Here is a 16,473-nt window from a genome sequence, read left to right as displayed (position 1 = left end):
TGGCTTTGGAAGTTAAATGGCTGGTTTAGCCATAAACCTAAGTATTTAAAGGACATGTTTGTCTATTGGGGAACCATTAAAATTTGTTGTGTTGAGCCATTGTGATCTGATCCCCCCCAATCCTGCTTGTTGCATTCAGACATGTGGTGCAGCTGACACCATCTTACTAACCATAACAAGTCATTACTACTCGAATGAGTGGACTTTAAATTCTTAAACACTTTTTTTTTTTTTGAGTCAGAACTCAACTTGTGGAATTAACACGGATTGTGTTCCCTCCCATCCGCCTCTACCCAAATGATTGCCTGCTTGATAGCCAGGGTTAATATTTTTACTTGCTGCTTTATTTACTGCTTGCTTTGCATTGCTTTCCTAACTGGGAATGTGGGTTTCATTTCAGTCACAGCCCTGACAAGGTAGGAAGTTACAACCCACAGAAATGTAACAGAACAAATTTTGAGCATGCATTAGTACATGTCCAAAGGAGTAGTTCAAGAATTCAAGTTATAATGCAGTTTAGTTAGCGTTGTCGCCTCACAGTAAGATGCTGTCTAGTTCGATTCTCAGCTAGAGCGTCTTCTGCGTGGAGACGTGCGTGAATGGGCGTACCTTCGTTGAAGGTTGTGCGTCAGGCCTGGCAAGCCGGTACGTAAAAATCAACTGCCAATCATTACCGGACCGGAGTTCCGCTGTGGCGACCCCTAACCGGGAAAAGCCGAAAGACACAGAGTTGAAGCTTTGAAGCTTTTGTAAGCAGAACAGGAAATGTGCATGCAACATTATTAATAAATTGCATGCAATAGTAATAATTGAACAGCAATAAGCATGCCCTAGAAAGGAAAGCACTTTAATAATTTGCTTAAAATATTGTCATGAAGCATGATTTATATGGTTGATGCCAAGGCTGTATTAAGGTTGGTGCCCTGGGAAGCTCCTCCATTTGCTTCCTCCCACTTTGCAGCTGCAGACTAAAAAATGTTGTAGCTCCTTGCTGCGGTTCACAGAGTAGTGAAAAAGCTCTTTGCTTAACTTGAAAAGCTTGTATCGCTACACAGTAGTTGTTTCCTAAACTGTGCTTAACTTGAAAAGCTTGTATCGCTACACAGTAGTTGTTTCCTAAACTGTGTCAAACACCTTTGCTAAACTGTAATAGACTAGATCCTCTGCTCTCAACAGTTTGTCATCTACTCTCATAACGACTATTTACACAAGCTGGTTAAATAAATAGTAATCTGTCATGCACTGACATGACAGACTATTTATGCAGGATGGTTAAATGAGTGCTGATAATGCTTGCAAGGACTGATTGGCATCTTTTTTTGCAGTGCAGATCATGCCCACTGAGAGCATGCTGCTTTTATCCCACGCTTGTTATGGTTTTGATTAATGCTGGAGTGTAAAACAGACCGCTAAGTGCAACATGCGCGTGTTGCGTTTTACATGTACAGTGAATACTGAAACCAGAACTAACGAGTTACAAGAATTGGTGTAATGTGGTTGATGCAATGTCCATTGGTTGTCCTGGACCTTGAATAGGGCTGCTCTGACTCCTTTTTCATGTATTTTCTACATTGTGGAAGATCACTAAGCAGGAAGATCACTAAGCAGGTGCAGGAGAGTACTATGCAGTACTCTGGTTGGAGGCCCACTCAGTCCCTCACACCAGTTCTGGTGTGTCTTTGTCACATGCTGAGGTAGCGTTGAGCTTTCTCACACACAGCTTGTACAATCCCTTCACACTTATGCTGGAGTGGAGTAAAAATTGTTCCAGGGAGACGATGAGGGGGCTTCCTCCTACTTCTATTCCTTGGCTGGCCCGTAATCTTGAGTGGGTGAAGGTTGATGGAGACAGAGCAGTGTCATGGTTCTCATAATTTTTTAGTTTTCCTCCTTGATGAAGCTGTCTTATCATGAAATCCAGTTTGAAAAGGCCCTCTGTTTCCTGTTTCTCCTTGCAGAAGTATCTCTGTGGTTGGTCTGGCAAGAAAAAAAAAAAAAAGAGTCTTGTTCATTCTGCCCTTTAAAACCTTGTTAGAAAATGTCATAGGTTCATAGGTAGGTACTAGGCTATATCAGCCCAAGGTTCCCTGGCTTATGCCACCCAAGAAAGTTATTTTCCTGTGCCACTGTCCAGCAGAGGTGGGAATGCAGTTCTTTATTACCTAACGTAAGGTGCAACATTTGTATTGGTGACTCAGAATGAATGGTCTTATCCTTTGACCAAGCATCCTAGAGCATATTTCTGTATTGACTGTTGTACCCCCCTTCTCCAAAACCCAAGCATGTTTGGTATTCCTTGCACCCACCTGCCATTATATTTGTCAAGGAGGTTATTCTTTTGCCTCTTTCAGGCTGTTGATAGTTAATCACTCATCTTAATGTCTCATTTCCAGAATTCTTTGGCTGAGCAGATGAAAACAACTGCCTGTCCTTCTTAGTGAAGTAGAAGGATATTTATGAATAAATTCATAATCATTAATGTCCATTTGATCCTGCTGGCACCTGCTGTCCATAGAGCCATACGTCTCAGGCTTCTTTATTTCATGACAAGTGATGGACTGTCCTAAGTATATTTTAATGAAGAAATACATCTGGCTGAGCCATAGTGTGAAGATGGAAGACCTCAGAAAAGGAGTACTTTTTTCCTTGTCATTGGGGTATGGATATAGTCATCACCATTCTTCTGTAAAATCTCCTCACTTGGTTTAAGATGAAACAAGTAGTCAAATGCCAAAGACCATTTGGCAAACCCTTTCTGCAGTCCATTTTCTCCACCTAGAGAGCCTTCATTTGGAATTATAGATGTTATAAGCTGTTTGCTAGAATTTCTGGGCCACTGCCTGGGATGATGTCCTTCCATATCACTGTTGCAGTATCCTTTACAATAGGGATCCCCTGCCAAGGACAGACTGAATTCCAGCCAGCATACCAAAGCCTTTAGGTTTTAATGGGTATGCCATACATTGTATGTATGCTCCTGTGCATGGCATAGGGCATAAAGGTGATGTCCTGATGTACCATCCTCAGAACTTCTTTGGTGCCAGTCTGAACACCATCTTCATTCATTTGTTTGAATGCTCCTTCATCTGCTGGTTATTAACTGCTTTCAGATAAGTGCCCCGTTGGAGTTTTTTGATTTTTCTTGTCTTTGTTTTGCCTTGTTTCTGGTTGTTGGGTTTCATGTCATTCAAAGGAGAAATGTGAATGCAGGAGATAGATTCCCCTAAAGATCATCACGAGCAGTGTTTGTTCTATTTAGACACCTTCCACAACCATAAATCTTGTGAGATTTGTCAAGCTTTTGTCCTTAAGACATTGCATAGTTGTCTTTCTTCCCTGCAGTTTACTTAGAGAGCCAACAACTTAAATTGTTGACTAAAGACACTATGGAAGGATCTTACCGACCCAAGGGTCAGCCATGTGCGAAGAAAAAAACCAATTCAGTCTGATTCTTAGGCTGTACCACTTCACTGGACATCTCTCAAGGTGTGTGAAAGGCCAGAGGATTGTCCAGTTTCTTTCTTGGATTCCTCCCTTGGCCATTTCAGTGTCCAGCATGGATCTAACTCCACGCAGATCCGTAGAGGCCTTGCAGATGTCAGCTTTGGATTTCCAGGAGAAACTGCAGCTGGTGATCACCGAAGGCCGCCCTAGGGGTGTTTCTCAGGTATTAGTGAGGGAAGAGTTTCCAAATGCCATTCGAGTGTAATCAGGGGTCAGAGCCTCCTAAATTATTTAAAAGCTGACGTCCCACTTAAAAAGACGCAAAACACTAAACATATTTCACCTGCTCTCAAAGATCCTCAGAGTGAATGGCAAAACTTCACTCAAGGACTGTGTAATGCCCTTATTGTTCCTACTCCTCCTTGGTCTTCTACCCCTCTTGAGAGGCACAGGGAGCAGGATTCCTCTGATGACTATGCTGATTCTGATGAAGAGTCACTTACTTATTACTTTCAGATTCCTTCTCCATTAGACTATGGCTCTGAGGAAGATATGTTTGTCATTCCTGTCTCTCCTTTTGGGGATATTTCATTTGGTGACACTATTTCCGGAATGATGGAATTTTTCAAATGGGACTGTGCTCAGATGTCTGTTCAGAAGAGATACTATGAGCTTCTGCAGATGGAGTCTCCTAGGCCTTGTGCTGTTCCTCCTGCTCTTGCTGCCCTGCTGGATGCTCTTTCCACTGCTTCTCAGGGTTTTGATTCCCAACCCCCTGCTCCCAAGAAACTTGTTAGGTTTTATAAAGTGCCTGATGACTGCAAATTTCTGTGTCCCCCTCTGCTACAGTGGCATAGCTAGAATTTGTGCCACCTGGGGCTTTCTTTGAGTCTGCTGCCCCTCCCCCCTCACAAATCATGGTCAAATGGGACCCCCCCCCCATACACAGCCCTCCCCCCATGCAGCCATTCCAGTGTCCCATTACTTGGCTATTTCTCACCATTTACCCACCAAAAACATGGTCTGCTTTACAAAATCTAACATTTCTTACTTCTAACACTAGACGCTCCCGGGCTCAGACTCTCCTCCTCCCCTCCCACAGCCTTATCTAAACTCCAACAAACATACCACAAAATAGCTAGATTTGCCACCAACTCTCCTTAAAACTCTCACCACTGCCTTGCACTCAACTCTCTTCAGATTTTCTGGTATGTGTACCAACATTAGGGGAAAGATGTGTTGATGGCCATCATCACCATAACTCTAGGTCTTTCCCTGATCTGCATACCACACTTTATCAGTCAGCAGATGTGGAAATCGGTGATCTAGGCAAATATAGCCACAAAGCTACAAAGACCATAATGGAGATGGTGTGCTGTTTGACCTGTATGAGGACATGCAAGAGCTGCATGGACTGCGGGGTGATTTTCACATATAAGTGACATGGCATATAGAGACTTTCAGCAAACATGCATGCTAAAGTGGTGACCAATAATGCATCCATTGGTGTGTCCATGAAGCAGATGGCAAATGTCCTCCATTATGCCTATGCAGGAAAATACTCACCATGAGCTTGCAAAGGAATGAAATGAGAGGTGTGGTCACAGGCCAGGCATACACAAATTGCACACACTGTTCTGGAGGCTGTTTCTCAGTTGGTCTTGGTCATAACAGCCAGCACACCAAGGTGTAATCAGTCACATGGCCACGGCAGTTGGCACTTATCATGCTTGACCCCTGAGAAACCTCTCTATTTCCAGTAATTTTACATCATCCTCATCACCTCATGGTGCAGTATACAATGCCAAGCCATGGCCATCTTTCGATCATGGATTCCATCCATCTGTTGACTCCCAACATGGGACACCACATTGAGGTCCCTGTATATGCTACTGAATTGCTGCACCATCCTTAGCACAGAATATATCCAGTCCTGAAACTGCAGGGCAACAAAGTACACGTGGTCATTGTTGACAACAAAACAGCTTCATCTTGACACTGGGGAATGTAATCCCTATGTCGCTCTAACCTACTAACCACCTTGAGTGACTACCATATCCACCTCATGCAACCTTTACTTACGCAGTAGCATTCCTGTCAGTGTGCCACTTTGCCTGAGCAAATGATAATAATCATCTTGCCCACCCTCTGGCCTGTGTGGCTAGGTTAGTGTTTATGTACATTATGGCCATTCAGTGCACTTTAATGCACAGCCTAAGTGTGATAGTACATGCTCCTGCTTTACTCTGCATTTTCTCTGTCATGGCCTTTGGGTCTGGACTAGATGCCACCTCTTTTTGCTAGTTCCACAAAGTGTTTGCTTGTGTTTTGAATGGAATGCCACCACATCCAATTTCTCCAAACATCTATTCACCCAACTCCTTAGTCATTGTTGCAGCAGGTCTCTCAGGCAGCACAACGATGCTCCCATGTTGTTGCATGCTTATTACCATATTGGGTAACATGGGACATGGCTCAGACAACTGACTGCAAGTACTGTATGTTCCACCAGATGTGTCTAAACAACAAAAGCATCCCTTTAGGAGTGTGAACACACATTTGACAATGTTTCATATCAGTGAATGTGCTGTATTGCATCTCAACTATAGGCTGGGAGGCTTCAGATGAGCATGAGCCACCATTCCAAGGTTCATCTAGCTTCACCTGAAACAGACTGTGTACATCATTTTAAGTGGCCTACTGAAATGGGAACAGCACATCCTGGCATATGCACTTGGCAGTATGTTGCCATACTAACTATATGATGCTGATGTAAGTCACCCAACATGAAATGCTGGTAGAGGAGGTTACGTGTGGCAGATGTGGTAATCATAGTTACTGCCTGGGTGGCACAGACGCATTGCATGTCATATCCTGTACATTGCACACCACCTAGCAGGTAAAGGAGTTGAAGCCCTTCTGTTTGATGGATCATATGCCATGTGAAGCAGTTACAGCCTTTATGGGAGTATTGGTGCATTTAATGTGGCTCTTAGGACCTCCAGGAACTGGACTGTGTTGTAACATGCCCATACAGTATTAGATGTTCTTCGTGTTTCACTGTTGCAGTCATCACATTTAGGTTATCCCTGCCAGGGTAGCCCTCAGTTGGCCCGAATACCAGAGGCTTAGTATTTCTGTGTCGGTTGCTGTCCCTCCAGGACTGATGTCAGGTCATCAGTGGTATAAAAACAGGCAGCCAACACCATTAGATCAGTCTTTCTTGCCAGAGTATGAAGGAGAAGCAGTTTGCACGAGTGCCGGTCGGCTGCTACCTGAGTTTTTTGTTTCCGAATTAAAGTTGAAGTCTTCTAAAGCTAAGTACCCCATTGGGGATCCTTTTTTCTTGCTCTAACCGATGTCAGAAAAAGTTAACAATTGTCTCACCTGTGGAAAGCAAACAACACACTGAGACTTTCATTCCTACTGCGTCACTTGTTTAAGCCCAGACCACGACATCCCCCGCTGTCACTTTTGTGCTCTGTTCAATGCCAGAACTATACGTCTGGCGCTTATTGTAGCTAGATATTGTTCTCGACTTCCGATATGGCTTCAGTAAGCTGTCCGACAACTGATCTTCTGAAAAGAATGAAAGGATAGACCAACCGCACAGGTCCAGAACTGCCGATAATGCTTCTGTTAAGCTAGTCATCAGTTCTCCGGTCCTCAGTGAGGCGCTTTCGCAGCCCCTGATGCCCTCTTCTGTGGATTCGCAGGCCGCTAGAGAGACCCTTTTAGAGTCCAGTATGCCATGAGATTCTTTGACCAAGGATCCTGTGGATGTCTCTACCTTAGATGGGACGGAGTCGCTGAGCAGGCACCGGCTTCTGAGTAAGTACTTCGCACTACCAATACTAGACTCAGACAGACTTTTCGCATCTACAGTTATTTCAAAAACTGCTGAGTTCCTAAGGCCCAGGGTATGAACCACACCCAAAAAACTGATGACCCAAGATCAGGCCCCTGCTTCCTTGCCTCAGTCTCAAATGCATAAAATGGCGGAAGACCTTATGCTTATTAGGGGAAGCCAGGCTACCCTTTCCAAAAGAAAGAGACTTGTCCCCAGTAGTTTTATCTGAACAGGAGTCCGACGACTGATGCATCTGAATATGAGGATATGCAACCCCCCTCTGCTTATGAGGATTCTGATGCAGATGAATCAATACCTTCAGCCTCTCCACCTGAGGAATTTTCCTTTGGGGAAACCCTACATACTTTAAGGGAGCATTTCCAATGGGAATGTCAAGACTACCCTCAGTCAAAAAATAGACTGGGAATTCTTAGATCTTCCACACCACAGACCTCTGGCCATTCTTCCTGTCCTGGATGTTGTGGATGATGTTTTTATGGAATCCAGTCTGACCCCTGACATCCTCCCTCCTACCCCCAGGAAACCTGACAGGTACTATAGAGTCCCTGACTCACAAATTTCTTCCTACCCCCTCAGATAGGGATTCCCGAGCATTACACAGATGGGGTACAAAATTATACACTTCTGCTACTCTTGCTATTAGAGCATTACATTGTCAGTTCCATATGCTGAAATATCAGCAACATACCATGGAACTCCTCAAACAAAAAATATCTTCTTTCCCTGCTTGTGTGGAAAAAAGAGTTGATGTATTCTGCAAGTCAAGTAACTAAGCACACCTTACACTGTGGTTTTGACACCCTAGAAGCATCTTGCAGGGCAGCAGTTACTGGTTCTGTACTTAGAAGGCATGCTTGGCTTAAGGAACAGACCTTGTCAAATCCACATTATTGGACATATCCTTGCACAAAGACGACTTATTTGGCACCAAGGCAGAAGAGGACCTAAAAAGATGGAAGAAAAATCTAAATCTATGCAGACTGTTAGACGTATTACAGGTCCAGCCACTGAGGGTCAGTAGGCATGGACCCTCCAAGCACTGGACCTTTCCTGCCCCCTCAGGTCAGCTCAGCCCCAACCCAGGGGAAGCAGGCCCCCCCAGATAACTGCCCCAGGGAATGCAGAGATCTAAGCAATGGAGTTCCTCCTCTTCAAAACCAAGGAGTGCAAAGCCCCACCCCCTTATGGTAAGAGCTCACAATGACTTTACACCTCCACCCCCTCCCTCTGCCCACCTGCACTTGCCCCTAGGAGGAAAACTCTCTTTCCACGCAAGCAACTAGGCCACCATTATCAACGGCCGCTGGGTCCTCAACATAGTGAGAAAAAAACACTTGGTAGAGAAATCCACTTTATAACGGAGCAAAGCTTTCGGGTAGAACCCTTTGTCAATACTAATACATAGACATCGCATTATCACAGTTTAAATGCAGGTCAACAGTCACATGACTAGCAGCCCAATGTAATCATGTGACAGCATTAATGTAATTAATACAAAAATATAAAACATAATCAAATAGCAATACAGTAATAAAAATACAATAATAAACAAAGGTATTCTGAACCATAAGACATATTAGTACGCCTTCCAAACAACATTAAAACATTAAAAACATATTTCATAATTTAGTATGCTGTATCTTAACCAGTATGGGTTTAAGACTAACCATACTGTTTAAACCTGGAGAATAATCAGAAGCAAGTCTCAGAATCCATTCATACTCCTTAATTTCCAGGTAATTATTCTTGTCACCACCTCTAGGTGTAGGATAAACGACATCAATGACCCTAAACACAAACCTATGTTCACTACCATGAGTAGATATCGTTTATCCTACACCTAGAGGTGGTGACAAGAATAATTACCTGGAAATTAAGGAGTATGAATGGATTCTGAGACTTGCTTCTGATTCTTCTCCAGGTTTAAACAGTACGTTTTTAATGTTTTAATGTTTGGAAGGTGTACTAATATGTCTTGTGGTTCAGAATACCTTTGTTTATTATTGTATTTTTATTACTGTATTGCTATTTGATTGTTTTATATTTTTGTATTAATTACATTAATGCTGTCACATGATTACATTGGGCTGCTAGTCATGTGACTGTTGACCTGTATTTAAACTGTGATAATGTGATGTCTATGTATTAGTATTGACAAAGGGTTCTACCCAAAAGCTTTGCTCTGTTATATAAAGTGGATTTCTCTACAACTGTTTTTTTCTTTCTTTTGTGTTCTGCAGTTAGTGATCCTCAACATAGTGCCCAAGGGCTACAAGTTTTATTTTCACACACTGCCAACCCCAAAAGGGTTCTCAGATCTTCCCCCAAACCCGTGGGCAGAGGCCAAAAAGCAAGTCCTTTCCCTCCTCTCTGAGGGCAATAGAGCATGTTCCTGCAGAACAGACAGGCCAAGGTTTCTACTCCAGACTCTTCCTGGTGCCCAGAAAAGAGGGCACATGGCGCCCCATCCTCGACCTATCCATTCTAAACACCTTTCTGGTGATACCAAAATTCAAAATGCTCACCCTCCAGTAGCTTCTTCCTATGCTTTACAAGGATGCTTGGTTAGTCACCCTAGCCCTAAAAGAGGCCTACCTACACATCCCAATCAGGGAATCGTACAAGAAATACCTATGTTTCAAAGCAGGATCACTGCACTTTCAGTTCTCTGCGCTTCCATTTCGCTTCTCCACTGCTCCCAGTTTTCACAAAATGCCTGGCTCCCACCATTGCTTTTTGCAGGCAAAAAAATATTCAAATTCACCCATACTTAGATGACTGCCTGATTCAGGCAGACAGGAAACGCTGCTAAAGCACTTGTCCTTTGTAAAGGACCTACTGACCTCCCTGGGGTGTACTGTCAATGAAAAGAAATCACAACTAGTACCCACACAACAAATTGTATTCCTGGGAGCAAGCCTGGACACATCATCCCAAATGACATTCCTTACACCAGAAAAACAAAGCTACCTGACAACCTACTTCTCTTAACTAGCCACCAGGACCCAGTCATCTGCGAGGAAAATCCTGCAAGCTCTAGGGTTCATGGATTCTTGCATTCTACTCATTCCATATGCCAGACTGCATATGAGGAAACTACAATGGTACCTAAAAAGCCTTTGGTATCAGCACCCTCAAGATCTGGAAACTCTTATACCAATGATACCTTGTCTAAGGAAAGATTTTCTTTGGTGGGCAGCAGCATGCTACCACAACAAGGAACTTCCCTTCTCACAACCCCATGCCGCCCAGACCCTCACCACAGACTCATCAGACTATGCCTGGGGTGCACACCGAGACAGACAGGTACATTCAGGGCCAATGGAGCCCAAATCAAATACATCTGCACATCAACCAAAAACAGATGTTAGCTGTTCAGCATGCCCAGACAGCTTTCAGACCCCTACTCTCCCCGAGACCTCTTCTGATCAAAACAGACAACACCACAGTGATGTATTACATCAACAAGCAGGGAGAGACTCACTCTTATCCTCTGTGCAGGCTTACCATGACCCTTTGGGACACAGCCGCAGCCATGCAACTACACCTGTTAGCACAGTTCCTGCCAGGCTCTCTAAACTCTGTTAGACAACCTAAGCAGAAACCTGCTAGACCCGCACGAGTGGCAGCTAAACCAAAGAACCTTCACCCTTGTAACCCAGAAATGGGGCACCCCGAAGGTAGACCTCTTTGCCTCCCACTCCAATCATCAGCTCAGCAAATTCTGCACCAGGAAACCTCACATCAAGGCCTGGAAAGTGGATGCTCTGTCCTTTCAGTGGGTAAACCTCTTGGTCTATGCATTTCCTCCCCTACCACTCATTTCAAGGGTACTGCTCAAAATAAGGGAGGAAAAACCGAGGACAATCCTGATTGCCCCAGACTGGATACAGCAGCACTGGTACCCACTGCTGCACAGCCTGTCACCCCTGCCACCATGGCATCTTCCTCAGATCCCAACACTCCTGACCCAGAGGAATGGAGAATTCATGCATCCCCAATTGCAGACCCTCAATCTGGCAGCCTGGCTTATTCCCTGACCTCTCCTCAAGCTGCCAGCCTAAGCAAACAAGTTCTAGATGTTATACGTGAGGCCAGACGCCCCAGCACTAGAAAGTCTTAAACTGACATGTGGAAAAGATTTTGCACCTGGATCCAAGCTAAGGGAGCCAGAACGGCACAACCCACCCTACCTCTCATCTTGGATTACCTGGCAGACCTACTACACAAGGGTCTATCCTTCTCTTCTATTAAAATTCATGCCTCTGCCATCTCTGCTGATTTCAGCACAGAGCCACCTCTTTTCTCGCACCCTCTCATCAAACAGTTCCTAAGAGGCTAACAACTTCAGGCCACCCAGAAGAGCTCCTACCCCAGCTTGGGACCTAGATTTTGTGTTGGAAAATCTTACCCTGCTGCCCTTTAAACCTGCAGCTTCAGCAGAGTTAAACATTCTCTCTTGGAAGACGGCCTTGCTTCTGGCCATCACTTCAGCTAGAAGAGTATCAGAGCTACAAGCACTTATGGCTGTAGAGCCATTCATTATTTTCCATGCTGACCGGGTCTCCCTCAGGACTAACCCAACTTTCATGCCAAAAGTGGTGTCCAGTGTGGCCCTCAACCAATCCATTCATTTGTCCACCTTTTTCCCTAACCCACAAAACAAGGGGGAAAGGATTCTGCACTCTCAAGATTTGCACAGACATCTGACTGTACCTAGACTGGACTAAATCTTTTAGAAAAACTGATAAATTGCTAATCAGCTTCACTGCAGGAGCAGAGGGCAAGGCCATATCCAAACACAGTTTCCAAATGGATAACACATTGCATCCATTTATGCTACAAACAGCACAGAAATCCTCCCCCCACAGGGGGTCAGGACACATTCACCAGAGCAACCTCCACTTCTGCAGCTTTAGTCAGAGGGGGTCCCCACCAGGGACATCCTGGAGGCTGCAACATGGACTTCTGTTCATACTTTCACCAAGCATTACCACCTGCCTATCTTCTTCAAATCCAAGGCAGGCGCTGCCACTGCAGTCTTGCAGGGCATCCTAGCCAGCCCCCCAATTTTCTTGACTGCCTCCACCCTTTTCTTCAGCTTTGGGAATCAACCCAAATGTGATGACCAACAGTGAAACACAAAGAACATAGTACAGTTGTGTACACTTACCATATATGTAGATCTTCCAGTGTATTCACTGCTGCAGTCCTGGTTTCCCTCCCTCCATCCCCTTGTCTCTCTGTCTCTCTCCTGACAAGGAATTTTTGGTATTTACTTTCTACTGGTGGTGTTTTTCCACCATAACCTAGCTCCTTATTGGGTCTCCTGACATTTCGGGCAAGAAAGACTGGTGTAATGTCGTCAGCTGCCTGTTTTTATACCACAGATGACCTGACGTCACTCCTGGAGCGACAGCAACCGATGCAGAAATACTAAACCTCTGGTATTCAGGCCGACTGAGGGCTACCCTGGCAGGGATAACCCAAATGTGATGACTGCAACAGTGAATACACTCTTAACATCTACATTTTATGGTAAGTGTACACAACTGTACTTTTTCTCCTTTGCGGTCTCTGGAAACCATATATATATATATATATATATATATATATATATATATATCTATATATAAAATATATACTCCTCCACATACTGTATCATCACAACAAGGGATTGTTATAAGATCCAAGAAGACTGATACTTGCAAAATTTCCAACCTAGCCCCTGTTGGACATGAAAGGTCTCTGTAGGAAGGATAGTTGAAGCTTTCTTGTCCGCAGGTAGGCAGTCCATGCATCTGTCTTGATTCCATATGTGTGTGACACGTCTGCTTACTCACATATGGTGTCAGTGTTCACCTGGTGGCAGATGTTCTTCATGTTTCACTCATCACACTTGTTTTATCCTGCCAGGGGTAGCCCTCAGTCTGCCCAAATACCAGAGGCTTAGTACTGCGTCGGTTGATGTTGCTCCAGGACTGATGTCAGGTTGTCAGTGGTATAAAATCAGGCAGCCAATGCCATTACATCAGTCTTTCTTGCTGAGGAGCCCAAAGCAGAAGCAGTTTGCATGCATGCCGGTCAGCCACTACCTGAGTTTTCATTTCCGAATTTGAAGTTGAAGTCTTCTAAAGCTATGTACCCCATTGGGGGATACTTTTTTCTTGCTCTAACCAATGTCAGAAAAAGTTAACAATTGTCTCGCCTGTCGAAAGCGAATACCACACCGAGATTTCCATTCTTACTGCGTCAACTGTTTAGGCCCAGATCACGATATCCCTCGCTGTTGGTTTTGTTCTTTGTTCAACGCCAGAACTATACGTCATCGGGCCCTTATCGTAGCTAAATACTTTCGCCATCAGTCTCCGTATTCCAAAATGGCTTCAGTAAGCCTTCCGACTACCACTCTTCTGAAAAAAATGCAAGGATAAAAAAGAGACAGACTGCACAGGTACAAAACTGCCGACGATGCTTCCGTTAAGCTAGTTGCTGATACTCAGGCACTTTTGTAGCCTCTGATGCACGCTTCTGTGGATTCTCAGGCCACTACAGAGACCCGTTCGGAGTCCAGTATGCCACTCTTCGATTTAAGGATCCTGCAGATGTCTTTACCTTGGATGGGTCTGAAGCCACTGAGCAGGCACAGGCTTCCAAGGAAGTTCTCTGCATTACTGATACGTGACACAAACAGACGACTTATTTCGTGTCTTCAGTTCTTTCTAAAACTACCTAGTTCCTAAGGGCCAGGGTACAAACTACGCCTAAAAAACTGATGACCCAAGCTCAAGCACTTGCTTCCATGCCTCAGTCTCAAATGCTTAAAATGGCTGAAGACCTTATCATGCTGATTAGGGGAAGCCAGCCTACCCCTTCTAAAAGAAAGAGACTTGTCCCTTGCAGCCTTATCTGACCAGGAGTCCGACTCTGAGGTTTCTGATTATGAAGACATGCCCTTGTCTGCCTGTGAGGATTCAGCTGCAGAGGAATCCATTCCTTCTGCCTCTCCTCCAGAGGATTTTTATTTTGATGAAGCCTTAAATACTTTGAGAGACCAATTCCATTGAAATGCCAGGATTATCCTCCGTCCAAAAAGAGACTCAGGGAATTTTTAGATTTACCACAACACAGACACATAGCTATTCCTCCTGTCTTGGATGTTGTAGATGATGATTTCATGGAATCCAGTTCAACTCCTGACATCCTACCACCTGCTCCCAGGAAACCTCATGGGTATTAGAGTCTGTGACTCTCACAAATTTATTTTTAAAAATCCTACTGCTGACCCATAGGTGATCTCCCAAGGACCTAAAGGAATAAAAGCAACCACAGCTAATAATCCCACCCCTTCAGACAGGGATTCCCGATCTTTAGACAGATGGGGTAAAAAAGTATACACTTCTGCAACTTTTGCCATTAGAGATTTAAATTGGCAGTTCCACATGTTGAAATTCCAGAAACATACAATGGAACTTCTTAAAAAAAATGATCTACCTTTCCAGCTTGTGCAGAAAATAAAGAATTACAGGAGCTTATGCATTCTGCAAGCCAAGTTACTAAGCACACCCTGTAATGTGGGTTTGATGCCCTAGAAGCATCCTGCAGGGCAGCAGTCACAGGTTCTGTACTTAGAGAAGGCATGCTTGGCTTAAGGAACAGACCTTGCCAGACCATGCCAAATCAAAATTATTGGACGCATCATTGAACAAAAACAATTTGTTTGGCACCAAGGCAGAAAAGGTTTTAAAAAAGATGGAGGAAAAAGCTAAATCTATGCAGACAGACGTTTTACAAGTCCAGCCTCCGAGATTTAGTAGGCATTGCCCCTCTGAGCACTGGTCCTTTTGAGCCCCTTCAAGGCCTGCTTAGACTAGACCTAGGGCAAGCAGACCCCCCAGACAGCAGTCCCAGGAATGCAGAGATCTAAGCAATGGAATATCTAAACTTCTAAAACAGGAAGTGCTAAGCCACTCCCTTGTGGCAAGAATTCACAATGACTTTTCAACTCCACCCCTTACCTCTGCCCACCTGCTTGTACCCCTGGGAGGAAAACTTGCCTCCCATGCTAAAAACTAGGCCTCCCATCACCAACGACAGATGGGTCCTCAACATAGTATCCCAGGGGTACAAAATTTACTTCCACATATGCCAACCCCAAAAGGGTTCCCAGATCATCCTCCAAACCAGTGAGCAGAGGCCCAAAACCAAGTTCATTCCCTGCTCTCTAGGAGGGCAGTACAGCCTGTGCCTGCAGACCAGATAGTCCAAGGTTTATTTTCCAGACTCTTCCTGGTACCCAGAAAAGAGGGCACCTGGCGCCCAATCCTAGATCTATCAATTCTAAACACCTTTCTAGTGATACCAAAATTCAAAATGCTCACCCTCCAGCAGCTTCTTCCTATGCTATCCAAAGATGTTTGGTTAGCCACCCCTAGACCTAAAAGAGGCCTATCTGCACATCCCAATCAGGGACTCCTGCATGAGATATCTACGTTTCAGGATCTATGCACTATCAGTTCTCTGCACTTCCCTTTGGCTTATCCACTGCTCCCAGAGTTTTCACAAAATGCATGTCTCCAGCCATTGCTTTTTGCAGACAAAGAAATATTCAAATTTACTCCTATTTGGATGACTACCTGATTCAGGCAGACAGTCCGGAAAAGCTATTGGAGCACCTGACCTTTGTAAAGGACCTACTGATCTCACTGGCGTACACTATAAATGAAAAGAAATCCAAACTAGTCCCCAGTCAAAAAATTGTATTCCTGGGAGCAAGCCTGGACACAGCATCCCAAATATCATTCCTTACTCCAGAAAAACAAACCTACCTGAAAGGCTACTTCTCTCAACTAGCCACCAGAACCCAGTTATCTGCAAGGAAAATCCTGCAAGCTGTAGGGTTCATGGCTTCCTGCATTCTATTAATTCCATATGCCAGACTGCATAAGAGGAAACTTCACTGGTACTTAAAGTCTTTGGTGTCAACATTCTCAGGACCTGGAAACTATCACATCTGATACCTTGTCTAAGGAAAGGTTTTCTTTGCTGGGCAGCAGTATGCAATCACAACAAGGGCCTTCCCTTTTCACAACCCCATGCCACCCAGACCCTAACCACAGATGCATCAGACTATGCTTGGGGTGCACACCTGGATGGCA

General features: G+C 44.4%; 1 protein-coding gene across 5 annotated transcripts in view; it reads left to right on the top strand.

Annotated features, from left to right (window-relative positions):
- Nucleotides 1-16,473, top strand: part of LOC122796591 (MARVEL domain-containing protein 3-like) — a 502,950-nt gene that overhangs the window by 389,765 nt on the left and 96,712 nt on the right. The gene's annotated exons all lie outside the window — the stretch shown is intronic.

Source organism: Protopterus annectens, chromosome 3.part0, assembly GCF_019279795.1.
Source record: "Protopterus annectens isolate FY-2018-M chromosome 3.part0, PAN1.0, whole genome shotgun sequence".
Taxonomy (NCBI): Eukaryota; Metazoa; Chordata; order Ceratodontiformes; family Protopteridae; genus Protopterus; species Protopterus annectens.
Note: the sequence above shows the minus strand (reverse complement) of the source record. Positions and strands in the feature narration are given on the sequence as shown.